This window comes from Gopherus evgoodei, chromosome 3, assembly GCF_007399415.2.
Source record: "Gopherus evgoodei ecotype Sinaloan lineage chromosome 3, rGopEvg1_v1.p, whole genome shotgun sequence".
Lineage (NCBI taxonomy): Eukaryota > Metazoa > Chordata > Testudines > Testudinidae > Gopherus > Gopherus evgoodei.
In genome coordinates this window covers 34,516,388-34,531,454 of record NC_044324.1, presented here as the reverse complement: position 1 = coordinate 34,531,454, position 15,067 = coordinate 34,516,388, and positions in this window count along the sequence as shown.

Below are 15,067 nucleotides of genomic sequence, written 5' to 3'. Positions count from 1 at the left end.
ATCATGGGAACATGTAGTTCTGTAGACTAAGGGAGTTAGGCAGGGGCACAACAAGAGGGAGTGCAGGTAATTTAGTCCCCTTGCCCTTGGCCACAGATGCTACAACAAATTCACATGAATGTCCTTGCTGAGTCACCATCTCTGCTTCTGAACCAGGAGATGGTGGTCCAGAGTCCTGGGAAGCAGGGTCTGGGAAGTCCTGGGGGGCAGCGCCACATGAGGAGCCACTGCCCTTGCTCTGGCTAGTTGCTGAGAACTTCTATCACCACTTTTTCTCCATCTACAAGGACCATTCCTGGATGAGAGAGACTGGCTGAGACCTCTCCCTCATCTTCTCCTTGCTCACCAGAGAAACCAGGACTGGGTAAAAGTTCTTATGTATGCTAAATTTCTGTCTCTGAACATGTGCACTGGTTCCTCACTCTAGGTGACTGGATGCCTATATCCTGCCTAAACCCCTGAGCAGGGCTGGCTCTACCATTTTTGCTGCCCCAAGCAAAAAAAAAAAACCTTAGCATGTGCTGCCCCAGGCATGTGCTTCCTCCGCTGGTGCCTGGAGCCAGCCCTGCCCCTGAGTGATTCGCAAACTGGGGAAGACAGGCATTCAGGTGTCATATGCAGGGCCTGATCCAGTATGCGTACACAGACGCCCCTACTGAATTCAGAATCTGGCCATAGGAGGAGGAGGAATTGATGGTGCCAGCCTTAAAATGTTCAGCCTAGTGATTAGAACACTTACCTGAGATGTGGGATGCCTGAGGTGGGAGAAAAGATTTGAACAAAGGCCACCCACTACACAGGACAGTGTGCTAGTCACTGGGGTCTGAGGTATTCTAATGTGGGGATCCCTTAGGGCCATTTAAAACAGAACTACATCTACGCATATGAGGGAACTTTTAGTGCATTCCAGCAAGGTCCACTCAGGCTAGTTAATGCACAACATTGTGGTAGAATTTACACCCCAGCAAGTGTGCACTAATGCACTGTGTAGACAAATTGAAAGTAGCCAGAGTGACTTTCTTTTTTTAAAGAAGGGTTTGTGAACAGTCCATTCTTTAAGATTTTTCCCCCTAAGAAACTAGGAGTGTTTCTGGTTTCAACAAAAACTAAAGGGACAGTAAATGCACAAAGTTTTATTTGGATACACGGTCATAAAATGTCCACATGTGCACATACACAGAGCAATATTATTGGGGTTTCTGTAAGTCTCTCAGTTTTTTCCCTACATCTGCTAGCTTCCCAGAAATAGACTCTCCCATTTTCTCTACACCAAGGTTCCCATGCACCATTCTTGAATCAGTGAATCACAAATTAGGGTTATGTCTACAAGGGTTTCTCTGAAGCTTTATTGGCCTCCAGAGCTCCACCCCCATCCAAACTAGTTCTGAAGTGATCTGAAGCATTCTGAAGCCTAAGTGCATCACTTGTTTTGTGTTCACATTTGGGTCTAATGCCTGATTGCCACTGCAATATGATGACACAACATCAAAACACAATATATCACAATGTTGTGGTATTATATATTTATGATCCCTCCTCATTTCCAATATGTTGAGTGGATTGTAATTTTTACCCCTATGTTATCTCTATCTTTAGCCTTTCATTCTTTTTTTTGCAGATTATACTCATGCCTGAGTGCTAACTCATCAAAATCTATGGGGTTTATGAGTCTAGGTACTTTTAAAAATCCCACTAGATATCTATCTGGTATCTTTAGAGTGCCTAAAGACTTTAAAAATTCTGGCCTAAGTGACTTGCCCAAGATGGCATATGTGTGAGGTAGAGCAGGGGAATAGACACAGGCGCTTTCAATTCATTGGTTAGTACCTTACATTAAGACAATCCTTCCTCCTTTTTTCGTTTCCCACCGTTTTGCAACTGCTGAGCTGAAAGCCTTCTCCTCTGAGTCCTGGAGTCCTTAGATAGTTTTCCCACACTGACTCCCCATTTCAATTAAAACTCCCAGCAGAAAACCATGTCTTGTCTTTCCTTTTTAATTTGTCTCATTTTTGTTAATATTTCTTTGCATTATTTTGTTGCAGTTTTATTATGTAACTCTGCAGAGAGAGAGAGAGAGAAAACTCCTGAGAGTTACTGAGGAGCTGCATCAGCCCCTGTTTGCAGTGGGAGTGGTGGGTATGCAGCAGATACTCAAACCTTTCAGGGTCTGGCACACAGTGGTTATGAAAATGTTATGTGAGTGAAGGTGCTCTGTCCTGTATTGTCTTCTTTTCCTGTTGACTCCCAGCTTCTGAGTGTGCTCTGTTTGAAAACACTAGAAAGTGGTTTCTTTGAAGAATAATAGATCTTCAGATAGACTAATTGCCAGGGAAACCAGGGATCTTTAAGATCCAATTCTGTTCTTTGGAAGTATTAGCAGTCTGAGTGTGTAAATTCTAAGTGGAATCAGGAGCACTTAGTTATTCAGCATCTATCACTTTAGTGCAGAAAATTACACTGCTACCTGGGGCTGTCAGATCTCACAATATGAGATGCTTGGATACCACACCTCTATAAACACCTAAACAGGTAGCAAATAAAGGTGGTAAAAATGTGAATATTTCTCCCTTTTTTCCATTGGAAAAATATAGAATTATATATTTATTTATTGGCCAGCGTCATAGCCAGGTGAAAAAAGGATGAATTTTGTCTGAAGTCCCTGATTTTTATCAGTAAATTTCAAATTTTTCAACCAGCAGTCATCAGACTGAGTAAATACCTATACAGATGCTCCCTGACTTATGCAAGCTTTCCGTTCCGAACTCCTTGTGTACTTGAATTTTGCGTAATCAGAAATTTATTTCTGACCATTATGCAAAAAAAAACCCCAAAAAAACAAAAAAAAACCAACCCTAAACTCTTTCTAGTTTATGGAACTTTTTCTGTATGTGCGGATTTGCGTAAATCAGGTTTTGCGTAACCCGGGACGGGGTCTGTATAACAGAGTACCTGTACTACTGCGGGTTAGAAAAGTGATTATAGAAAGAATAGAGATGTACGGCTGGAAGGGACATCATGAGTCATCTAGTGAGTTCAGCTCCCACGCAGAGGCAGGATTAAGTGTATCTAGGCCATTCCCAATTATCATTTGTATATTATTATTATTTTATTTATTGTGTTTTCCTGAAGGAGGTGCTCAGCTTTTAAAAATATAGGAAATTGAGGCACAAGTGCGCCAACTGAGATCAGGGCCACATTGTGCTAGCATTGTACAAATCTACTAAGTGACACTCCCTTTCTGCAATGAGCTTCACCCTAAATGGACAGGCAGCAGGGGACAGGCAGGGAGCAGGGGAAAGATGAGGCAAAGAGAGGTGAAGCAACTTGTGCAGGGTCACACGGCAGGAGATTGGCAGACCTAGGAATAGAACTCACATCACTCAATTCCTGACTGTGATGCCTCAACCTATAAAGATCTTTGAGAAGAAAGTGTGGAATAATGGTAGGTCTTATTATCTATAAAAACTGAAGGAATGGATTATCTCAGTATGTATTTTATATGCAGAACCCAAATATATGCACGAAAAAATAACTCTTTGATTTTTCTTTCATGGCTAGGGAATAAAGGATCCCAGTGAATATTTTTCTAGAGTACTGTCCAGTCCTCATGGAAAGCACATGATCAGATTGTTTATACAATGATTTTCAGAAACATTGGGCCAGATCCTGAGCTCTTGTAAACTGGTGGATCAGCTTTGAAGTCAACAAAGCCATGCCAGTTTATACCAGGCTGGTGATCTGGAGCTGGGTAAATTGGAGAAGCCTGATTGCCACTGTACTATTCAACATTTGGAAATGCGTTGAAATCCTTTGGTTTTTTTTCTTGTGATTACATGCAGATCTGGTTTCTAATACCTAAGCTTCTTTAATGAGCTCTTAGTCTTTTAATTGGTATTAAAACATCTTTACTCCAGATTTTTTAAAATTTCTGATTGTACCACAAATGTGTCAATAATATTCACTGTGTTTAAAGAGTTTAATCCCCAAAGAGATGTTTATAATCATTTAAATTACCCTGGATTAATCAAAGGAGTTAAGGGATTTAATAAAAGGGCATTAAGAGCGATTGTCAAGGGTATATATACTATATATATACACCACACACAAAAAAAAATGTAAAGCTTCTGTACTTTTAAGGGGAAGGTGGAAAGGCTTGTGCGAACAAGGGAGGAGGAGTCCAAGATCAGGATTAGAGTATCTGTTAAGCTTCTCTTTTAACCTGTTAATTTGCAAATGTAGAACCTGAGACAGAGAAAATATTTTCAATTTTCTGGGCTACTCCAGACCAGGAAGACTAAAAAGGCTGGTTCTGCTGCATGCTGACCTATCCAGATCAGGTCCATCTCTAACTGAAATTGCACAAGTCAGAGAAATACCCTAGAGTAACTTTTTTTCCTGGGACTACTTTCTCCTGCTGTATTTTCTCACAATCCATAGTCCTTCCCCCATCGTCCTATCTCCGCAATCATCTCTATGGAAGCCCCTTTGTGCCTAGAAAACAGTGCAGAATTCAGAGGACTGAAATGGAATTTAAGTGAGACAGACGACAGAGGACCATCCCTGCTCTCAGTCACGCGGATGTGGACTGAGCACAGAATTAAGCCCCTAGGTGTGTGGCTCTCTCTTTCAATTCCCACAAATCCCCAGATACAGAGGGCAACAAACAGAGTGCTTGGAAGTACCAAGGCTAAAATCTGTCCATATGCACCTGTGCACACCTATCCCTGTTTTGGCCTCTCCCTGTCTCCTTATTTGCGTGAGTAAGGGCTGAAGAAGTGAACCCTACAACTGTTGCTAATACCATATTGTGTATTGTACACTGGAATGTTTTCCATACCCACACAAAATATATATAGGTCATAAAAAGAGCCTCTTCTCCCCAGTGGGAATGCATAAGGGTAGTTGAGAGAAGCTGGACATTGGATCATATGCTCGCCTTCAGATGCTCAGGCATAGTTTTCGATAAACTTCAGTGAAAGCCATATATGTGCAACCCAGGGAAGAATGTAGGGTGTTATGAACGTGAAAACTATTTTAAAAATATTTTTTTGGAAGCAGTGAGCTGAGGAAGGGAAGCAGAGGGAGAGGTAGAGTATTTTAGATGATTGGTTTGCCAAATCAGATCTTTGTAGCAGCAAAATCTAAATCTGAATTTCCAGAAGCTCACTGAAACCACAATGAGCACTGTTCTGAATTTCACAATGCAGTAATTCAATACAAACACAACTGTGTATGTTTACTCTTAATGAATGAGGCCTGTAGGTTTTTAATTCTTCTGCTGGAAACAAAGGGTTTGATTCACTGCACAGTAATTCAAGAGGATTGTTGCTGCTCTTAGTAGTAAAAAAAAATTGTCTAGGCATGAAATCTTATTATCTAATCTGCAAAAGCAAAAGAAGCTCTTTTAACACTGAAAGTCTCTCATACATGGTAAAGCCAGCCTTGGCGCTTCTTTTTTGGGCTAAGAACTTAGATTCTTGTCATAGGGAAACATAACATCACAGACTGCAAGTTCTTTGGGGGCAAGAACCGTATCTTCTTTAGCATTGACAGCACCTACTCATTTGGGATGCTATGGTTGTAAGGAGAATCTTTGTTGCAAAATGGCATAGCTTGACTTTCATGTAGTTTTACATATCCTTTTAGAATAGAGATAGCCATAGAACATAGGCACTAAAGCTAGATCTTCAAAAGTATTTTAAGCTCCTAACTTCCAGCAACATCAGTGGAATTAGGAACACCAATACCTTTGAGATCTGGGCCCAGGATCTGACCCTGCAGTATTGGATTCAATGAGAGTTTTTGCACTGACCTTCAATGGGTGCATCATCAGGTCCTAAGGAAAATCCCTTTACATCTATGACTCATGCCTACAGTCCTTGCTCAGGTAAACTCCCACTCAGTTTAATGGATCTTTTTTTTTTTGCCCGAGGAAAGATTTGTCAGGATGACGCCCTCATATTAGAGAAATTCAGATTTACCTAGAAAGTGTATAGTGTTTTCACAGTATAGTAAATGGAAAACATCCATTTGATCATATTAGGATGTTCCACAAATTCCCACGTGAAATACATATGAGAACTGATTCCTAAAGGACTCACTTCTGCAAGGTTTTCACCCCTCTGATCCTGATTCAGCTAAGCACCTTAACATTAGCAGGCAAGTAGTCCAATGACTTCAATTTCGCTTCCTTAAGGTAAGCATGTGCTTAAGTGAGTTGCTGGATCAGGGCAAGAGTGTTCAGCAGCTTGCAGGATCAAGCCCAAACAGGGCAATGTCTGCTATTCCCTTAAGCAAACAGGCACTTAGGACCAATAGAAAGAAAGTGGCATTCCCAGATAAACTTTTGCTCCATCAATAGGGTTGTTTTTTTATTAGTAACTTGTTTGATTCTCAACATCAGTATTGTTCATACAAACACAATGGAATACTGACAGGGTCAGTCAGATTTTGTTCATTTTCTACTGTAGTTTTCACTCTCTCATATTCTGCATTGTAGAGTCAAACAGTGAAAAACAGGCAAAGCCAAACTAAACAAGAAAATAAAAACTGTAATGGAATAATAAAACTCTATTCCTAATATGTGGAAAAAGGGTGTTGCAGTGGTTACGGCAATATGTTAGGAGACCTGAGTTCAGTTCCTACTCTGCTATGCTTCCTGTCTGACTAGAACAAGTCACTTGGCCTGCTAGTGCCTCAGATCTGTATCTGTAAAATGAGGAATAATGGTACTAATACTTCACAGGGTTGTATGAGGATAAATACGTACAGATTATGAGGGTGTCAGATACTATAGTAATGGGAGCCATGTAAGTACCTAAACTAGATTAAATGTGATATGTTTATGACTTGATCTCCTGCTCCTAATGCATGCAAACTCCTGTTGAAATTAGCACATTTGTAGAATGAAGCCCTCAAACTGTTTTTCTGGGCTAATTTGAGCCACTTTATATATTATATTAATTATATTATATTATATTATATATTATATCATATTAATATATTATACAGATAAATGACAGAAAAAAACAGTCCAGGAAAAACTAAAACAAAGCAAGCCGATCCAAAGCCCAATGAAGTCAAGGGAAATCTTTTCATTGACTTCAGTGGACTTTGGATCAGGCCCTAAACCAGGATGAATTTTCTTTCAAACTGAGATACCCTTACTGTTTTAAATATGCAATGCATCCTCTGTGGTACTAATTCTATATGTTTCTACAGGTATAAAGAAAAACTTAAAAAAAAATTTATTATGTCAGTATTTTTCAGGCCAGATTGTAGCTGGTGTAGATCACTGATGTCCAATGATGTCTATGGAGCCAGGTCAGTTTACATCAGCTGAGGATCTAGTCCTTCATATTCAAACTGATTACAGACTTTAGCTAATTACTCCATACAGTATTCTTATTCCTATTTTACACAGGTTGGAAATAACGTAGCAGGTTTTAAGTGACTGCCCAGAGTACAGAAGAAGACAGTATCAGGATAAAAATCCTGGATCCAGTCCTGTGCCCAACTACATCCTTTTCTCTGTTACAGAATTTCTTGCATTGTTCTCTTACAAAGAGACAAAGTATCTTTTTTAAACTGAAATACCTCATGTTGCAGCATTTTCAGATTATGAAGAAATATTATTTTCCGTTTTAAGATGTAAGGTTACCAGTAGCCTATCCGATTGCACAGATGGAATTTGAAGCCCGGACATATTTGTGTGTGCCCAATCCTGCAGTCTTACTGCGCGTCATGCTCCCGTTGACAATGTGAGAGCTACAGGAGTGGACCCCAGTTGGAAAAGAAAGCCTTATTCACTTTTCAATAAAGGTAAGGCATTTTTATCATCTTTTTCATTCTCTTTCTTTTCTTTCTTTTTTATAATTCTGTTATTGGAGCATAATATTCTAGAACCAGAGAAATTAAGGTTGAAGAAAGATCTATGGAGCCTGAACCAGCTCTTACTGAAGATCTTGACACACTTTCCATTGACTTTAATAGGATTTAGACTGGGTCCATTAACACTCATGGATCACCCAGTGTAGCATAGTTCCTTTCAGTACATTTCCTAGTGATCTGTCCAGTCAAATTTGAGATTTCCTATAACTAAATCTTTCATGAGCATCAAACAAATTACATTTCTTAACATGCCATAGTCAAAAGACACTTGAACCTGCTCCTACTCACTGACTCAAACCATCAGTGAAGTTTGGTGGATGTGCGAAGTGGTGGCCCAGGGAGTCTGACCTATGGGGACATTTTCACAGGGGGCAAGCGGGGAGAGGAATAGAGTTAGATGGACTACTGTCAAAGTTACTAGAGGGGAGGGTTTATATTACTGTTTAGTTGCGTATATAATTCTGTTGCTGTGTTTTTCCCAAGTTTATGACCTGTGTTTCCTTTCCTCTCATAAAGATATCCTAGTTGATACTCAGTCTCAGACTACTTGAGAGTGGGGAAAAGTCTGCCTGTTAAAGGCAGCCAGGGAAAGTGCATTAGTTTTCCCGGGTTTCTGGGTGGGGGTTGGAGCAGGTTTAGTTTTTTGTTAAGAGGGACTCAGATATATTGAACCTGTTCCTTGTTGTGGCCACTAACCATCTGGCAGGAAGGTTATGTATAAAACAGAATCAGGCCACGGGTCCCAATTTGGATCTTTTACATAAATTAGAGAGGGGCTAAAGCAACTCCCCCAATCCAAATTCTCCTAACTTTGAGACTATTGAGAGCCAAATCCAAATCCAACCTCTTCATCCCAGAACCAGCTTTAAAATAAATATTGATCATAGAAATCTCTCACCCACAAAAATCCTATTGAAATCCTAGTTCCTGTGTTTTTTACAGGAATTAATTTTGAAATAATTTTAATTCAAATGTAGCCCCAGAATTGACCCTCAGATAGGTGGTCAGTGAAGTAAATGAATTATGGCACAATCAAAGGAAAGGAGCATTAAGAATTAATGTAAGCCATTAAATAGCGAGGGGGGGAAAGGAAACAATGTCCTATGCTGTCTGGTTTTTTATATTTCCTGTATATGTTTTTTCTGTTTTGTATCTATTCTTATATTCCTTATTCATATTTTTATACATATTCCCTATTCCTTATTCATATACATGTGGGGGTGGAGAGTCTGGCCTTGACTGGTCTGGGCAGTGGGGACCTTCAATAAGGCTCACATGCTGGGATTTCCAGTCATTGTTCGGTTTCTAGTTGTCATGGAAACAGGAGCAGCTGCTAGATTATAGGCCCTAGCTTGTGTTTCCTGGGCAGCTCTGTCTGCCTGTGTGTCCAGTTCATGTGATCTGCCAGCCATTTCACCCTCCCCGCTGCGGATGGTGTCATGCCAGACTGTGCGAGATAATGTTTACTAACATCGGCCACATGGCTCCCTTTTTACCACAGCTCTGCCCAAAATATGTCAGCCCTAGTGGATTGTCAGGCAGGGTGCCAACCTGTCTGCAACATGCTGAAAAATCTGTCACCAGGGGCTGCAACCCAGCGCTCTTTTGCCAGCGATCTTTCTTTCTTTAAAAGAAAAGAGAGTCAATGTGAGCCTCCATGGGTATTGTTCAGCATAATCTGTTGATGGTCTAGAATATATATTGAGTCATGTTGGAAGCTTGTTAAGAGCAACCAGGTACAGAAACATTATTGCAGTTGAAATTGTGCAGTTCTTTGTTTACATGACATGTTTCAATTTTCCTCATAGTACAAAAGTTTCCATGAATGCAGCATTTAATACTATTGATAACACTGATGAGGCAGAAGGAAATCAGTACCGTAATGCCGACAATATTGTTAAATGCATAGTACTACCGGTGTGTTGCTTCTCTAGCAAATTTACAGCAGGAGATTACTGTAGTAGCTGACCTTTTTTACTTCAGTCAGAGTAATGACTTCAGTCAGTTGCAGTTTAAATGCTTTGCTTCGGTAGCTATGTGTTTTAGTATTTAAAAAAGCAGCACGACTCCTGGGAAAGTCTTCTGTCACCTTAACATGAAACCTGAATACAAGCTTTTCTTGTGGAAGCTGTTGAGATAGTCAATAACAATGTATAGTATGTGTATACAGTGCAATTCATCATAAATCACTTTATAGCTTTTTAAATATGGACTAGCCCCTGAGTGGATATTAATCAGTGTAGCTTCTTAGAGCTATGTTGATTTACACCAGCTCAAGATCTGGTTCTACTTCGAGAAAGAACTTCACCCACTATTGAAAAGTATCATCTGTTTACCACACAGCAATACACAACAGTTTAGAACAAGTAGTGAAGAATAACATAATCAAGCAAAATGACGGGGAATTCCTGTAGTCAGTGTGCAATTGCACAAATTAAACTGTGCTCAACATTATCTTCCTAAAAGTACTATGGATGCTTTAAGTACACTTAACTGGTTAGGACTCCTCAATTGAAAATATGGGTCTTTCCAGGGCCCTCTAACAACATCCTGGGGACCTGATTAAGGGCACACTCTGAAAAAAGTGCTCCCTACTGAACTGACAATGCCCCATCATATAACATGTAGGTATTCCTTGGAAGTCTGCTTTTCAAGTCATATGACCAAGCCAAATCTGCTTACATCTTGAAATGTGATAATGTTAGGATTGCAGGTATAGTCTGTGTACTCCTTATGAATAAAGCAGCATGTATAATTAATCTGGTTTTTAAGCTGGCAGTTTAGCTGTAAGATATATGGGAAAAAAATCCCCCAGTGGGAAAGTCCCTTTCTTGAACTGCTGAAATCAAGAACCACACCTGTGCCAGAGATAATTCCTAGTAAGAGAGGGAGGATGCTCTTTTGGGTAGGGCATAGGACTGACATTCAGGAGCACTTCTGAATACAAATAATAATTATTCTAACACCCACCCAAAGTGATGCCAAACACGACTAGGAGGATACCTTCTGAAGGGAGAGCAGACACCACTTAACACTGAATTATTTATCCAGAAAAGAAAGATCAATAAGATTTTTAACATCCATCTTAATATGGAAGTGTTCCTACAATACAATTGAAGAAACGCAGAAAATGGTGTCAAGATATTAGACAGAACAGTACTAAGATTACACAAGTACTTGAAAATGAAAAAAATGGTTAATATTATGGATTTAAAATGTTATTCAAAAAATAATCTCACATAATGTGTAAAATTGGGAGGCTTGGCATTCATTGTATTAATAGAAAGAAACTGCATAGGGAAAAAGGCTTTCATGGTAATTTATTTAAAAATGTGGTTTAACTAACCTTGAAACAGAACCTTTGACAACATCATCTTTTTAATGCTGCTCCTTGCTGCAGAAAGACCATGCTAAAACCAGAAAAGATAGTAGATGGGTTCACAATGTTTTTATTTCGAACATAGAAGAAACCTGACAGTTGCTTTACCAGAAAAAGCCCACTCCCGGAATAAGTACATAAAAATAAGGATAAAATCATGCCATGTCTGGAGGCTGACATATTCAGTCTATGCTACTTTCATGGATTCAACTCTAAGGTCAACCTTTTATTACACCTATTAGAAAATAATTTGCTGAGGTGCTTTTGTTGCCATGTAGGTAAGTAAAATGTTCTCCTTGGAATTCCTCTCCTGCCCAGGACTGGCTGGAGAACAAGAATTCCATTAGCAAAAAAATTCCATGTTGCAATATTTGTTTCTGTTCCAATGTGGAATGAAACCAAGAACTTTCAACATTTTTCACAAAATAAACAGAGATTGAGCCCCCTGAATAGCCAATTGCACAGTGGGCAGAGCACTGATGTGGGAAAGCAACGTTCCTATTCCTATTCTGCCTGAGTCAGACTAGGCACTTAACACTTGACTCTGCCACATCTCATATAATTGCTGTAGTTATTTCTGGGGTGGGTTCTCACTCTTTGTTTTTTACCAGAAATTCCACCCTAGACAAAACCATATGTTTCCATGACAAGTTTTGGTTTCATTGAATTGTCATTTTCCAACAGAAATAAATAAATAAATTGTTGTAACGATCCAACCACCTTTACTCCCATCCTTGACATCATAGCAAGACATATTCTACATGTTGACCATATAGATTGTTTTTAGAGCTTTCAAATATCCTCCTGTTTGAACCTTTCCGCGGCTGGATTGTGGCTAACAAATCAGCCTGAATAAAGGGCTGTGCAGACTTATGTTGCTCCAGAAGCAAGGCAGTCACCAGAGGGTGACCCTGAGTTTCACATTGTGGTTCTGTGCCCTTGCTCTAGAAGGGGAGTAAGCTGACACCAGTTTATCTGCTGGAGCGAATTACTCACCTGCTGCGCCAGATCTAGGGCATGAGCTGGTATGTTGGGAGAGTGGCACCAACAGCTCTTCCTGCTCCCTGCCTCTCTCCTGCCATCAACACCTGACAACAACTGCTCTCCTTCCACATAGCCTCCAGCAATATGGGTAAGTGGGGTCTCCTTATGCCTCATTGCTCCCCATAAGGCACTCACAGCTGAGCTCAACTCTGCGCTGGTTAGGCCTCAACTGGAGTATTGTGTCCAGTTCTGGCACTGCATTTCAAGAAAGATGTGGAGAAATTGGAGAGGGTCAAGAGAAGAGCAACAAGAATGATTAAAGGTCTTGAGAACATGACCTATGAAGGAAGGCTAAAAGAAATTGGGTTTGTTTAGTTTGGAAAGAGAAGAATGAGAGGGGACATGACAGCAATTTTCAGGTATCTAAAGGGCGTCATAAGGAGGAGGGAGAAAACTTGTTCACCTTAGCCTCTAAGGATAGAACAAGAAGCAATGGGCTTAAACTGCAGCAAGGGAGGTTTAGGTTGGACATTAGGAAAACTTCCTAATCTGTCAGGCTAGTTAAACACTGGAATAAATTGCCTTGGGAGCTTGCAGAATCTCCATCTCTGGAGATATTAAGAATAGGTAGATAAATGTCTATCCGGGATGGTCTAGAAAGGATTTGGTCCTGTCATGAGGGCAGGGGACTGGACTTGATGGCCTCTCAAGGTTCCTTCCCGTCCTAGAATCTGTGAATCTATGAGCCCCAAGCTTGAAGATCTGCATATCCTTGTTCCTTGTTAGAAGAGCTCTCTGCTCCACTACAGTCTATTCTAATCTGGTTCTTTTACCATGTCACATCCTATCATTGTGATATCTGGGTTTTACCATCCCCAACTGACCCTCTACTCCAGTACAACTTCCTTTCCCTCTCCTACCAAATCATAAAGAGACATTTTTATTTCAGAGACACACAAACCCCTTCATATAAATGAATAAATAAAAGGGTGTTTAGGTGTTATTACAACACAGTATTGTTCTACTTCACACTTTCACAAGCTCTGTCTCCTTTCACTGAGAGCCTGGACTGCTAAAACCATGGATAAGATTGAGTCTAAAATGTCATGTGACAACATTTGGAATTTACGCTTGATATCTAGTTTCCATGCTCATGATGGGATAGAGATTTGAACGAAGGAGTGTTCTGATTTTTTCTTTACTTAGGGTGATAATAAATCAAACAGCCCTGTGAGAGGAAAATATATCCCCCCCTTCTTTTGGCAGAACTACTGAAAAACCAAAATATATAGGGTTTTTTTTTTTTTCTTTTGCTTCTAGCGGGAAACTTTCCACATAGACTTCAGAAGGAATATTTCTCCTTTGATTCTAAGCATTTGCAATCCTGAGGCAAGCCTAACAGGTGAACTGAGGCTTGCAAAGCCAGGGTCTTTTAAGAGAAGCTTCTTCAACACCGTTTGAATCTCTGGTGAATAGCTCACTGCAGCTCTGTTTATATGGACATATGGTTGAAGAACACTAATACAGTTGTCTCTGCACAACTGTAACAAACAATCTGCTTATTGTGTATTTTTTTAAGCAACACTTCATGCTGTCTAACAGGTGGCCCAAAGTTACAATAGACACACTGTTGGGGTAGAACAAACCCCATTTACACAAGAGTCTTGACTGGAGATAGTGACTGAGACAGGCTGAAAAATCAACCTTAAAACATTGTAAACACTACATATCTCAGATGAACATGAGCCTTGCCTCACATAGCCTCCTGTTGCCCTCAATCTGTCTCAGGATCAGTAGAGTTAATGCCTCAGTTTAAATCCATTGCACTTCAATAAGCCTCAAGTTTGTGGATATAATGTTGTATGATTTATCTAAGAGTTGGGGCCATATTTTTGTACTCATCTGCCTAAGCAAGTATCTCAATTTTTATTATAGATTTTGGGTTCATTAGGAACATGCTCTTTCAATATTCTCTCAATATTTAATTGTGGTGCCTTGTACTGACATCTAGTATGATGCTATAACATGGGGCAAAGTTACATTAGTTCCAATAGAGGCATGGTGGGCCCTTCCTATAACCAAAGATTCTTTCATTCAAACTCATCTTTAAAGAAAAGCTTTCTCCACCTCCCTAATATATTTCATTCTCCCTTGAGATCTTTTTCCAGTCCTTGCCTGCTTTCACTTGCTAATAATTCTCTTCTTGGTAATGCAACCTGCAGCCTAACAATTCTACTTGGAAGTGTGTATCTTCTGTACAGGAACTCAGTGATATTCAAGTAAATTCCCTGAAGGACTGGATAAATTTAATCTCTCCATGGCTTGCTTTGTCTTTTTTTGCAGGCCTGATTCAGCTCCCACTGAATTCCAAAGACTTTAACATGAACTGAATCAGGTCCTAATGAAAAGCACAAGAACAGAGGACATGAAAATAAATGAGCAAGGGGTTGTAGACCAATGTACAATCACAATACAAAAGAGTTTGAAAATCTGATGCCATCTCCACTGTTACTTACAGTAGGTTCAAAAACACTACAGGCCCAGTGTTTCAGCTACACTTGTGAAGTAAGGGTATGCATTTGCTTCAGCAGGTCTGCCTGTCAGTGCCCCTACTTGTGTACTTAAAATGTCATCTTTGAAATTCTACTGCTATGGACCCAACCCCTGCAAGATGCTGAAAGTCTTCTCTGAGGTGTTCGAGTTCAGTGAGAACTAGTGGTGTTGAGTATTAATAGATGACATGAAGAATTTCAGTGGTTGTTTCTAAATGATTCACTTAAGATTTTGTTTAAACTTTGGATGTGTTTTATCTCT